Genomic DNA, 14710 nt, shown 5'->3' on the forward strand with positions numbered 1-14710 from the left:
GTATTGCTCCACAAATTGGTTGCAAAAATGTTTTGCCACAGGAAACAGAAAATATTTCTTAAAACCCTGCATGTTTGTTTGAACTGAACACTGTCAGCTGAAAATTCCCAGAAAAGAATGAGCCCGAGGCAGAAGATAGGACATGAATGTTCAAAATTTGGCAAATAAAAATAAGTTATTCTCTTAAAAGCTTGGCAAATCTCAATTACAAGTAGCTATTCTAGAGCTGCCCTAGTAATATTCCTATACCGTGTATAATGCATGAATATAAATGTAAAAAATTACTTACCAGAAAGAATACTGCGATACTGCTTTTTCTTCTTTCAAGGTATTATTGCTCTTATTTATAAATATTACTTACCCAATGTTCTCTGTCTGGCTGGGGCCAAACAATGAATAAAACTTAAGCAGACTATGAAAATATTCAGTAATGGAATTACTATTTAATATAACCATATTATCTTATTATTGTGTTTTCTGGCACAATACAATTTTTTCATAAAAGATGAAACATGACAATATGTGCTCGGGATATTATCAAATGTTAAAGATAATAATTATGAATATAATTTGTCCAGTGGAACTAACTCATTTTCTACTTTGTAGGAATAAGAGAGGCCTTATTAAGTTTTTGTAATAAAAAGAACACCGTGGAATTTTTTTGTTAATGTTGTTCCTAATTGGTTTAATTTTGATTTCAAAATAGTCAAATAAATGAGTATAGCAAGTAAAGCATTTATTCTGCAATAGCTAAAAACAGCTGTCCTCATTTTTCATATCATATGTTTTGCTCTCCAAGGGGAGACAAATATTCTCTACTTGCTCATTGGTGTGCTTTGTGCAAAGAGTCAGAGAAAACAGCATTCTTTTCTGATCCGAAGTAGATGCACCCAGCCTTCTTTCCCTCCTTCTCTCCTTTTCTCCTCTTGTTGGTCTAACACTTTAGATGTTGAATACAAATATTGATGTACCTGTACTACAAATGCAAGCTGCTGCTAACCAGAAATACATAACATGAAATAGTTTGCACAGATTTCATCTTTTCAATAAAGTTCAGGTAGCAAAAGTATTATCTGAGCATTATTTGTTGTTCTGTTTACATTTTACAGCTTTTCTTACGAGCAATATTTCCTTCTAGCTTCAGTGCCGTTTAAGAATAATTTTGTCATAATTTCAATACTTTTTAAAGCTTAAAGTTAAATCCTTATCTCAGGTATGAATATCCCATAGAATACCTGCTCATCCCACAGGCTCCGTATATATTGAGTCACTGCAGAAAATTGGCTCTGGCTTTTCATTCTCATTTGTTGAATTCATTAATCTAGAAGCACAAAATCATGAATTCTTTATTCGTAAATGAAAATATCATATTTCCAGGAGTATGAGGAATAGTTCTCCAGGAAATGCATTTAGCTGTTGAAAGATAAGGAACGTAGGAAGGGACATTTATTTTCTTTATGTTAGGAATGCTATGTCATAAATCTAGTTGTTGTTTTTTTAACTGACAAACTGTCTTTCTCATCTTTGAGGTCAAGATTGAAAAGCTAAGAACACAATTAACAGCTTAATCAAGTTGTTCATCATCATAATGAAAAGAGATGTGTAGACAAATGGCAATGGAGCATTTAACACAAAGCTGGATGAGAAAAGCACAGGGAGTGTTATTTTTATTTATTTATTTATTTAGATGTAATAAAAAAAAAAAACATTAAAGCCTTAAAGCCCACTCAAACTATTGCAAATGCAAGCAAATATCTACAGACAAAACATGACAAAGTCAAACTAATAAATCAAATCCAAATGAATATAAATGGTACTTAGACTCCGTCTACTCATACATTCAAGGTGTTACATACTCTAGAGATTAATAGATACAAACTAAATTTTCTGCTGCTAATCTAGAATCAATCTACTATCAGCACAAAATACTAGTGTTGCAACTATACTAGACCATTTACGCTACTTAAGTTGGTGCCTTTCTTTTAATAAGAAATTCATTTATGCAGAACAGCTAAGAGAAATCCTATTTTCTTTTTTTTTTTTTCTTTTCTGGTTTGGTGACTCAAAACCTCTAGGAAAACAAAATAAAAACATCATCTCAGGGTCAGATTGTAAAATACTGGAATTAGTATAGAGATGCTCCCTGAAGATAATTAGTACCATTAATAGCTTTTAAATCCATTAAAAAAATATCTAAGGAACAGTTTATGTCTCTGTCAAATTAACACCATCATAATACCTATTTCAACACTTCTTGCCACTTGAGGATTCACATTATCACATAATTAATAACATTATGGAAGCCATTTGAGTTTATGTTCCTTTTCCTTTAGGCTAACAATTCCAGATTTGCTCCTCTTTCTTGTCCCCCCTCCCCCCGAAGAGATTGCTTGCTTGTTTATACTGTGAAGTTTAATAAAATATGTCTTTCATTTTACATTCCTTTGGATCCACTGTGACAAAGTTAACCAGCATAAAATCTAAACCTCCAAAGGAGACATTAGTTCCTAACATAATCAAGGTCCTTAGGAAGCTTAACACCTTTCTTCCAACATATGGTTGTTGCACTTGTTCATGCTCTAACCAAAGTTGAGCTGTAGTAGGCTGCTCCCCTTAGAAAATCATCCCTGTTCAGAGGCAGGATCTGGCAAATACTCCAGAAAATACTCAGAAAAGGCATTAAACCTTTTCTGTCAGATGTGACTGCTAGTTCAGGCTAAGCTATTTTATTGGCATATCTGAGGATTCTTCCTCAGCATCCTCCACCAAAAAAAAGACTCACAAATGCACCGTGGCTGAAAACAACACCCACCAAACACCTTCATTCATTTTAACTGCTTCATGGAAGCCTGTGTACTAAAGATTACACGCAATGGTGACACCAAAGCACCTGTAGGTGTGATTTGGTCAATATAAGGATTGCTTGCTGAGTATTCCCCATCCTTCACAATTGACTATAAAGGGAACCTTGGTCAACAGGAACTAAAACTTAGGCAATTCAGTCTAGTGCCTGGAATTAGGTAGGATAAATGTGACCTGAATTGTTTACCATTTTCTTTTCTCAGCTAATTTGTCTTTTTTTCAAATTAAAACATTTTTTAAACTACTGTAAATGAAGGGCAACAGTTATATTTACCAACTGTTTAATACTCCAAAAAGGGAAGATATTTAATGCAAAAGAGAAACTTTCAGCAAATCCCAAAAGTTCATGTTCTAAGATATATAGTAATTATTTCTTATCTTGTATATTATTCCTAAGTATAAAAGAAGAAGCAGAAGAAAATAAAACAACAAAAAAAAAAAGATTAACATAAAGGAGTGAATTACTTCAGGCTTCTCTATAGGACATCTATCACAGAGGAAAGAGCAGTCTTCTGTCCTCTAAAACAGCAGTCAGCTGCCACAGTCACGAGATGAAATTGTTTTGCTTCAATTCCACTGCTTTTATTCAACTTCTGACATCTACAGCTACCCTACTGACAGTAACTGATTTAAAACACAGTTGATTCTTTCCTAGAAACCTGATTACACATGATTACTCATTCAATGATTTGTATGAAATAAAGATGTTATGATAAAAATAATGTAAGTAAAGGCTGTATCATACCAGCCTTTGTACAAAGGAGCTGAAGTAAAAATTTTGCTTTCAGAGATTAAGATATATTGCAAAATACGAAGCTGGATCCTTGCGTGTCAGTATGGTATGAAATTTCCAAAAATACCTTTGAAGCTGAACACCTGAAGTTCTCCTACCTTTGTGGTGTTCCACTTTATAAATCAAAACAATATACTGTTAACTCAGTGTAATAAAATAAAGTAATAGAAATACAGGCATGGTTTTATCACTTCTTTTTCTCATATTTTACTACAACATTTTTTTTTGTAATTTTCACGCTATGAAGTAAGCATGCAACTCTGAATCTCTCTCATTACCTACTAAAGGGGCAGTGGTTATCTCCCACTAAAGAAGACAATATCAATCACAGAATCAGCAGTTTCCAAGCTAGCACATGGAATGGAGGATAAAGTGTGTGCCTCAGCTCTAAGAATTGCACAGGTCTTTTATGAAAGCAACCTGAGATTTTGATATTTCAGCTGTTGAATGGTCATTTTCCCCCTCAAAAAAATCTAACCCTGCATTTGTCTAACTCCTCAGAGGTTACTTGGTTATGATGATGGTGCCATTGGCTGGAAGATCCCCAGGGCCGGGGGCCACTGGGGCCTGTCCCCCCACCCTGAGGGCGCAGGGCCCCAGGGCAGCTGGGACAGTCCCAGCCCTGGGGGGTCACGTTAGGCACCGCCGGAGGGCTGGGGGCCCTGTGGCCGGGAAGGAGCAGGGCCACGGCAGGGCTGGAGCCAGCACCGCTGCAGCAGCGTGGGGCAGCAACTGATGGCCCCCGGCTGCAGTGAGATGGGGGTCTGGGCACTGGGCTTTTTCAACTGGAAAAAGCTACACAAGAAATATAAGAAATGAAAATGCAGTTATTGATTTGCGCTTAACAGATCTTTTCTGTGCTGCCTCGGTGTCGTAGCACGGGATGGGAGTCTCTTAGCCAAGCAGTCTCCCACTGTAATTGATATTGATCGCAACACTGGACTCGTCCATGAACTTGTTACCCTCCTGTTTTTATTTTCTAATAGGACAAGCAGGTACAGCCAATGCAGCTCCTGTCTGGCTAAAGCTTTTCTCTAGTCTTGTTTCTCTCCAGGCTTGCTAACAGTTTCTTTCATGAGTTATGCAGTTTGATCTATATCTGTTTATTGATTTTTTGCTAGCGCACACTTGCTTGTTCTGTAGAATTAGGACAGAAGGACATTACATGCTGAGGCAGGAATGAGGTATTTCCTCTTTGTCCTTGTTAACATTTTTTTAATTTAAATGACCACTTTATTCTGTAATTTGCATGTCTTTTCCTGTTAGGCTATTACTGGTAACTGCTCTCTTATAACATTGGCAAACTTCAGTAATCATACATCATGATTTGTACACAGAAATCACTGGATTAATAGCTTATATTTAACTATATGTATTGTATAGGGTCCATGACAATAAGCTAATAGCATAGAAGACAGCTTTGGCATTAGTTCTCTGGTTAGTAGTTCTGTCAATATATACTCTAAATATATATATATGTGTGTGTGTGTGTGTGTGTGTGTATGTGTATATATGTATATATGTGTAAAATATAAAATAAATTATTAGAAAAAATTATAGTATCTGTCTGCTTCTACTGGAAAACTATGACAAGTTATTGATGATTAAAATAGAGGAATCTAATAGCAAAGACTTCCAGGATTCAGGGAATTTCTTTTTTAGAAAACTTCCCAAATTAGAAAATTAAAGTATAACAAGAATAATATGGAAAATAGTAAAAGAAAGGAAAAAATATCCTCACTTGAACCTGGGTCAAGAAGTGTAGTAAAGGCTTTGTCCAATAAAGCTCTTAAGTGCAGAGTTCATTTCATCCAGTTTTAACTACCTGAGTTAATTTATGTGATCATCAGAAGGAGTTATCCTTAAAAAGTACTTATTTGTTTCAACTGCCTACCTAGGAGGGATGGAAGACTGAGGTAAATATACCCTTTTTGGATGTTTTCCTTAGCTGAGATGAAATCCTACTTCAGAAGGCAAACATAGCATGGACAATGCCTGATCAGCATAAAGGAGAGTGAGCAAGAGAATGCAGGGGGCTGAGAGGAGCGTCATGGCTTTCCAAATAGCACTGGAATCTGAAGAGCCAAATCTTGCAGAAATCGTGCATATTTAATGTGATAAGATTATAAGATCCAGGACAGATATTCTCTTCATTTTCTTGTACATCACATCATAAATATATATGAGAATTTACAGACAGTTTTAATTTTTCAATGTGATTTGACATCTATCGTTTAACTCATTCCCTTAGCAGGAAACACGTTTCCTGTTAATTTTATCCAGCTTAAGATTTTGTAGCTAACGTCAACTGTAATAATCATTTTCTTGTGAAGTCTATTTCGCTTTGTATCTAAGTGCACTTTTCTCAATGTGGGAAAAGTTCTTCCACACATACTTGGGACGTTAAAATGGATGATTCACTCAGTAGACACAACATACCAAGTCAGCTGAATGTGCAAAAAGCCTTTTTGGATGGCAATGAAAAAAAAAATCAAGACTAAAAAAACCCCAAAAAACAAAATCCAAAAAAACCAACCATCAAATAAACCCTAACCTATCATTATAAGAGAAAACGCAAGAAAGTACAAAGTTTTAGAGCAATGAAGCCATTATGAAGGAAAGAATTTTTCTGAAAACAAAGTAGAAACTGCTAGGAAAGAGCTTTCTGCTGACTGATAGATGGGTAATATTCAGAAGGAAACTGTGTGATATTTCATCCAGAGTTGCATAACAGAGGAAAGGCTGTACAAATGTAATAAGAATGAGCAAACAAAATAGGTAATTTAACTTGCAAGATGGCTTAAAACATCATTTTGTGGACTTTGTAACTATCCTAGTAAACTAATTAAACAATGACCAAACAGTAGTGTTGGCATACTGTATGTTTGACCAGTGCCAACTGTTTCCCACACAATACTTGAGCATGGTTCAAAGATCACCTATTTGAAACTATGCTTAGTAGGCAATACGATCAAGATCACCATGTTAGTGAAGGGCTGGGAGGGAGAATTTACCTGTCTGAAGAAGGGCTGCTCCATACCAGCTGTCTGCAGTATCAGAAAATCAGCCTATTTTATTTAATATGACAGATGCAGCCAAAGGGACCCATTAATTGAATTTGTTTTTCAATAGGTTTTCGTGCCAAACATGCAAGATTGAATTCATACTCGTGAACCTCTTCAGGACGATAAGAGAGCTCCACATTAGTGGTGCTCCCGAGAGCAGGAGCCTCAGGAGAGGTTCCAAACTGCAAAAACACTCGTGCCCCAAGACTCTGTCAAGAGGAGCACTGAGGAGCTCTTCTCGGGGGAAGGAAGGTTGTTCTGTTACACGTCAAGTCATAGCTCGTCAAAATGATACATGTTTGGATCTGGGAAGCTAATTCCTTTACGTTTCCTTCCCATATGTGTATGTATGAATATATATAAATCAAGGCAGGTCTTTCAGTGATTTAAACTTTCGAACTTTTTTATTATGTTCCCTTTGCCTCTTCTTTTCTAGGATCAGCAAACGAAAACCCTTCAATCCTTTTCTACAGGTCACGTACGGCATCTTTTCCAGACCTCTTAGCATTTCTTTTGCTCTCCTCTGGACTCTGTCCCATTTGTTTGTAACACTTTCAGTAAGTGGCAATAATGATTACATACAGTGTTCCCTCAGGGTCCTCATCAACGCCATGTAAAAGGGAATAATTGCCTTTTATTCAACACTTCTCATATTACCTCTCTTTCATTGCATAGAAAATCCCACTTGCTGTTCTATATTTTTTGTTTGTTTTCACACATAATTGTCTAATATTTGTCCCTTTACCAGTATAATTCCCAAATCTTTTTTGCGTGCACTGTTCCCTAAGCAGTTATTCTATATTTGGTACTTTGGCATCTATTTTTTCTTCTTTAAGCCTAGCACTTCTCACTTGTCTTTATTGGATTTTATGATGTCTCTTTTGGATGATACCTCCTGTTTGTCAATAACATTTTGAATTTGACAGCATCCTCTAAAGTGTTTATATCCTTTTCCAGCTTGATGACACTGAAAAATTGTAAAATTGAGTCTCTCTGGCATCATTCTACTCATAAATTAAAATAAATGTAATACAGGTTCCTCACTGAAACTCCGCTTGACACTTTCTTCCAGTTAGATAAGAACCTTCGATAACATCTCAGAGGCTGTGTGCCCATACAGTGGTGACTGCACATCATCTTTTTAAAGTCCCTGTTTATGAAAACTTCATGTAGGTAAGGTCAAAAGCTTAAAGTCAATGCACAAAATGGACTATAAGGAAAAGTGACATACCCACTTCCTTCAGTCACTTATTGGTTCATTATGAACAAAAATTAGGGAACACCTATTGTTAATTAAACATTTTGGTCAGAGAAATAGAATTAAGAGAGCAAGTAGAAGGAGCAGACAGTGAGCTCTTTCAAAAAGCAGCACACTTTTACTAGAATAGACAGAAAAAATGTGCAATTATCTACCTTTTTTGTATCTTCATGTCATGAAATAAGAACATTTTAAGATTCTCATAAATATCTGTAAAATGAATTTAAATATAATTCTCAAATATAGTTTGTCACTTAAAAATTTTTGTTTATTTGTAGCATCTCAGCCATAAGGTTATGTTCATGGTAGCTTAGCTCTGCAATAAGTATTTATCAGGGATACTTGATTGTTTGATTATTTGTTGTAAATTTAGCGATTTTTAGGGATTTGTTAGAATATAAACTTTATAAGATTGAGAAGTGCAGGTTTCTGCACTCAAAGTAACAAAATATTTTTCTCAAGGTATTAAATATTCAGCATTCAGATTATTTTTGGGGGATAAAATATCTGGGAAGATGGGAAAGTAAACTCTATTTATGTATGTCTTTTTTTTAGGAAAGTAATCTAACTCCAAGCCCCTGATATAGTTTAAAAGGCAAGTAGATAGTATATAAGATTTTTAAAAAAGTGACATTTTCCTTAGCTTGCAAAGAAATGATAAGCTGTCAGGTAAATAATCATTAAAAAGAAAGTCAGAAAAGCCATAATAGTATCCTTGGACTTCTATCCTTCAAGATTTGCAAATAATTATGTCTTTAGCCCTGCTAAATCTGCTTTACTGAAATGAATATGACAACTTTGAGCTTAAAATTAAGTATTTTTACATGCATTAGATGTAGAGATTTTATTTTTCTTGTTGAAAATGATATATTTAAAGGTTTTAATGAGAAGTCAATATTAAAATAAAAACAATAACAAAAACAAATAATTGCAATGTTTAATAACCAATCCTTGCAAAGTCACATTTCCAAAAAATACTTTGGGTTTAATGTAATTACTCTAATATGAACTTAATTTTTCCAGAGAGAACATGCATATAAATGTGTATGTGTATGCCTGTGTGATATATGTTTCTGATTTTCTTCGAAACAGTAAGTTCTAAGTTGATGCCGTTCTTTTTGCAAGTATGATACTTAGGCTTTCTATGCACATGAAAAGCTTCTCTCAGTATTCATATTTTGACTGGAGTGTCCCATTAATACGATTCTTTCCTTATCTTCCTTTCTTGTATTGATGAGACTTTCAGAACATGAATATCACGGATTTATGGAATTCATTATAAACTTCTAGATAAAAAAATGCTATTGAACTGTGTGAAAACTATACATTAGGACTAACAGAATCACAGAATGATTTATATTGGCAGGGACCTCCAGAGATCATCTGGTCCAACCCACCCTGCTCAGGGTTATCAAGGTCAGCTAGAACAGGTTGTCCAGGACCATGTCCAATTGGGTTCTCCAGAGATAGAGACTCCTCAACCTCTTTAGGCAACCTATTCCAATGTCCAAGTGCACTAATAGTGAAGAAGCTTTCTCCTGTGTTCAATTGGAATTTCCTGCGTTTTAGTTTATGCCCACTGCCTCTTGTCCTATCACTGCACACCACTGGAAAGAGTTTGGTCATGTCTTCTTTACACCTTCCCCATCACATATTTATACACATTGATAAGATCCCCTGGAGCCTTCTCTTCTCCAGGCTGAACAGTCCCAGCTCTCTCAGTGTCTCCTCAGATGAGAGATATTCTAATCCCTTTATCATCTTTATGGCCCTTCAATGGACTTGCTCCAGTAGCTCTGTATCTTTCTTATAATGGGGAGCCTGGGACTGCACACAGCACTCCAGATACAGCCTCATCAGGGCTGAGTAGAGGGGAAGGATCACCTCCCTTGATCTGCTGGCAATGCTCTGCCTAATGCAGCCCAGGAGTCCATTGATCTTCTTTGCCACAGGGGCACATTGCTACCTCATGATCAGCTTGTCCTCCAGCACTCCCAAGTTCTTTTCTGCAAAGCTGCTTTCCAGCAGGTCAGCCCCCAGATTGTTCTGGTGCATGGGGTTATTCCTCCCCAGCTGCAGGATTTTGCATTTGCCTTTGTTGAACTTCATGAGGTTGCTCTCTGCCCATCTCTCCAGACTGCCAAGGTCCCGCTAAATGGCAGCACAACCCTCTCATGTATCAGCCACTCCTCCTAGTCCTCTGTCATCTGCAAACTTGCTGAAGGTGCACTTGGTCCCATCATCCAGGTCACTAATGAAGATGCTAAACAGTTTTGGCCCCAGTATCCATCCCTGGGGTTCACCACTGCACCACTGCTGACTGGCCTCCGGCTGAATCCCAGTCCTTTGAGCTCGACCATTACACCAGTTTTCAATCCAACTCACAGTCCACGTACCTAGTTCCTACTTCATCAGTCTGAGAATTTTATGGGAGACACTTAAAAAAAGCCTTACTAAAGTTAAGGTAAACAACATCCCACTTTTCTTCCCTCATCCACCAAGCCAATCATCTCATTGTAGAAGGCTATCAGCTGTCTGCTAAGAACAATTTCCCCATTGGGAGTCTATGCTGACTACTCCTGATTATCTTTCTGTTCTTCACATGTCTGGAAATAGCATAGAGGATTTACTCTATCATCTTCCCAGGGGTTGAGGTGAGGCTAGACAGAAGTTTCCTAGATCCTCCTGCTTGCCTTTCTTAAAGATATGGATGACATTTGCTCTCTTCCAGTTCTTGGGAACTTCTCCTGATCACCATTATCTTTCAAAGATAATCAAGAGTGGCTTTAAAATGACATTGACCAGCTCCTTCAGCATTCATGGGTTCATCCAGTCAGGTCCCATGAACCTGGGTATATTCAGTTCAAGTGATCCCTAAGCTGATCATCCTCCACCAAAAGTATGTCTTCTTTGCCTCAGACTTCTCTTCCAGTCTCAAGGGCTTGGGATTTCTGAAGTTCAGTATCACTAGTAAAGATCAAGGCACAGAAGGCATTGAGTACCTCTATCTTTTCTATGTCCTTTGTCACCAGGGCCCCTTCCTTATTTCCAGAGGGTTCACATTTTCCCTAGCCTTCCTTTTGCTGCTTATGTATGAAAGGTTTCTACCCTTCTTGTTGCCTTTCACATCCTTTGCCAGTTTCAGCTCCAGGTTGGCTTTAGCTCTCCTAACCCCAACCCTGCATGCTTGGACAGTGTTTCTATATTCCTCCTGAGCTACCTGTTCATGCTTCCACCTTCTGTATGCTTTCTTTTTATATTTGAGCTTTGTCAGGAACTCTTCGTTCATCCATGCGGGCTTCCTGCTGCCTTTGCTGAACTTCTGCTCATTGAGATGGACCGTTCTTCAGCTTGGAGAAGGTGATCTTTGAATATGAATAAGCTGTCTTGGACACTTCTTCCCCCATCAGACCATATCCCATGGGATTCTTGTAACAAGGTCCCTGCACAGGTGAAAGTCTGTTCTCCTGAAGTCCAGGTTTATGATTCTGCTTTTTTGCTTCCCCTCACTCCTTCAGGAACCTGAACTCCACCAAGTCATGACTGGCTACCCTCAATTTCTGCATCGCTGACCAGGTCTTCCTTGTTTATAAGTTTAAGGTCCAGCAGAGTGCTTTTGCTTATTGGCTCCTCCTCAATCACCTGTGTTAGAAAGGTGTCACCAATGAACTCCAGAAACCTCTTGGATTGCTTGTGCCCTGCTGTGCTGTCCCTCCAGCAGATATTAGGGTGGTTAAAGACCTCCCTGAAGACCAGGGCCTGCAAACGTGAAGCTTCTTCCAATTTTCTGAAGGCCTCATCTACTTCTTTTTGTAGAGATAATCTATAGCAGACACCCTCTACAGTGTCACCCTTGCTGGACTTACTGCTAATCCTAACCCATAAACTCTTAGCTAGTCCCTCCCCTATCCCCACGTAGATCTCCATGTACGTTAAACTTTAGTTTTACATAATCTTATCTTCTATTATATACATGAAACACCTGGGAGTTGTTTTTTTTTTTTTTCTCCTAAAGGCTACTCCATCTGCCATGATGTTAAAAAAGCAATTATATCAATAAGTGAGCAAACCAACTAGGGTGTAATTGGAATGATCATAGAACCTGACATGTTTGAAAATCTGAAAGACTGATGTTTCCCCAAACTTTCCCCAATAGATACCTTTAATATGCTATGCTACTGAAAGAGGTGAAACCCAGCTGTATACCTGCTCATAGATTAAGAAAGCTTGCATATTTCTACCAATGTATTAGTACTTGAGTAATAAACTTCACTGTGACCTGCAGGCTCATTTTGTAGGAGGGAGAAAGTATTTTCTAACAGTAAAGAAAGTCTCAATGTTTCACATAAGTCTTTTTTTGTGAGGGAGGGTAGGACACAAGTAAAGGGCAAAGGAAATATTTACTTTTGAAAGTCAGCATTTACAAATCATTTCTGCTACTTGTATCAACCTTGTAGCAGTAAATTGTATAATCAGTTTTCCAGAAATTTTATATTTCCAATACCCACTCCTTTATGTTTTTAACAGGTTTTAACTACATCATTAGCTTACCATTGAATGCAATGCAATTTTGACAGTCCCACTTAGACTAAAGTGCTTTCTGGCTTTCATGTATTCAGAGTAAACTACACATGAAAACAATGCAGTAACAAATTAGGTATGCACTGATGCATTTTTGGAATTTATCATTTCTGATGAAATCTTCACTACCAAAGAATGAATGAGCTTGCCTCCCTTCCCCCATTCCTTCTCGTCTTCTTTCTATCCTTCCCTCCCAACTTCCTAATATATAGTCAAAGATGAATCTATATCAGTTTATTCAGATGCATGTAATGTGTGAGAGAGCCAAACACAGTTTCTCTATCTTGGACTAGTTCAGAATAATGGCTTCACTTATTGGAAGGTTACCTTGGGGTTGCTTATATTTCATATTTTAATTTGGAATAGAATCAGTTTTAGTAAATTTTCTAACTAGTGCAAAATGTAGTTTTCAGTTACTGCACAGTTTTAGTAAATCCTAGTTGGGATTTATCTAAGCTTTAGGCAATGGAATACCTAAGCTCTCCCATTAGTTATGGGGGAAGAGATAGAATGAGAGAGGGAAAGAGGAGGAGGGAGGGAGAGAGGGAGAGAGAGCAAGATCAAGAAAGCGCACCCGAACATGCCCGCGCACACCAGAAGGTGAGTTGGTTCATCCTGAAATACAATTTGGACTAAGAACCTAAACTTTACGATTCTAAAGGTGGATGAGATTATAATAAGAGGCAGGTGATTTCTTTGGAGCATTAATCTGTTCTGAATATAGAATTCAGGTCTTTTTTAATGTTACCCATATTCTACAGCTATCTGAAGAAACACCTGAAAAAATGCTGCATGCAAGAATATATTATCCAGGACAGAATAAGAGAACATAATGCAAAATAATGTCCTGACATTTATAAAAGTAACATTTAAGCTGAATATAAAGAACAATTACCTGACAAAGACAGCTATTTGTATGAGGAGCAATCTCCTAAGATGAAAGCCTCAATACATAGGTCAATTCGAAATATATCAAAAATGTAACAGTAAATGAAATCATTTTCTGCTAAATGATTCCTAAATAGGTCGTAACTGCCTGAAAGCTCTATCATTCACAATCACTGCAAAGTATGCATAAATGATTTTTATCATAACAGAGGTTATGATATTTATCCACCCTTCTCCCCACCCACAAAATAATGGGCATTAATGTCCTGAACAGCATGAGACAAGAAACTGGTAAGCTATGTGTAAATCACCTCATATACGAATAAACAAAGTAAAATAAGTAATATTGGAAAGAAATACAAGAATTATAAATGGCATCTTCCAGAGTACATTTTTTGTCATATAATTGTTGTCCAAGGTTTGAAAAGGTGGATAAATAGGAGTGAGACATGAATCTGTTTTTTTTTTTAAAACATTATTTTTCTTAACCATTCTTCTCACCATTTTTGTATATAACGTAACTATCCTGAGCTATAATGAAAACAATTAATTCATTACAAGATTTTTACTGGGTACTGTAGTTATCATTCATTAAAATAATGCAATTATACCCTTCAGCATATTAATTATCCTGCAGTCATTTATATTCTAATATACTTAAAAACAAGTCACCTCCATCTTGGTAACTGCCCTTCAAGTTGTTGTGGGCTGTCTTTACATCACTCCTTAGCCCTCTTTACCAGACTGAAAAAGCCTAGCTCCCTCAATCTCTGTTTATATTCATGTGCTCTAGGTCTCAGACATCTTGATTGCTATTCACTGGACCTTCTGCAGTTTTTCCACAGCCCTCTCAAACTGGGAGACCCAAAACTGGGCATAATATTCCAGGTGCAGCCTCACCAGGGCTGAGTAGAGAGGAATAATAACTATTCTTTTCTGCTGATTACGCTTCCCCTAATGTAGCATAAAACAGTAAGTCTTGCCTTATCTAAAATGAGAGTACACTACTGACTCGTATTTAGCTAGGTGTCCACTGCACCCCGTTGTCCTCTCAAGCAAGGCTGCTGCTCAGTTGGGTGGTTCCCCGCTGCCCCGCTGATACATGGAGTTATTTCAGCTCAGATGCAGAACTTTGCATTTCAGCTAGTTGAACTTCACAAGGTTTCTGTTGTCCCAGTGTTCAAGTTTATCATGCTCTCCCCGCACTAAAGTTTTGCATTTGACATATCAAACCCTCCCCTCAAATTTCTTACCATCCTCAGA

Source organism: Struthio camelus, chromosome 1 (assembly GCF_040807025.1).
Source record: "Struthio camelus isolate bStrCam1 chromosome 1, bStrCam1.hap1, whole genome shotgun sequence".
Lineage (NCBI taxonomy): Eukaryota > Metazoa > Chordata > Aves > Struthioniformes > Struthionidae > Struthio > Struthio camelus.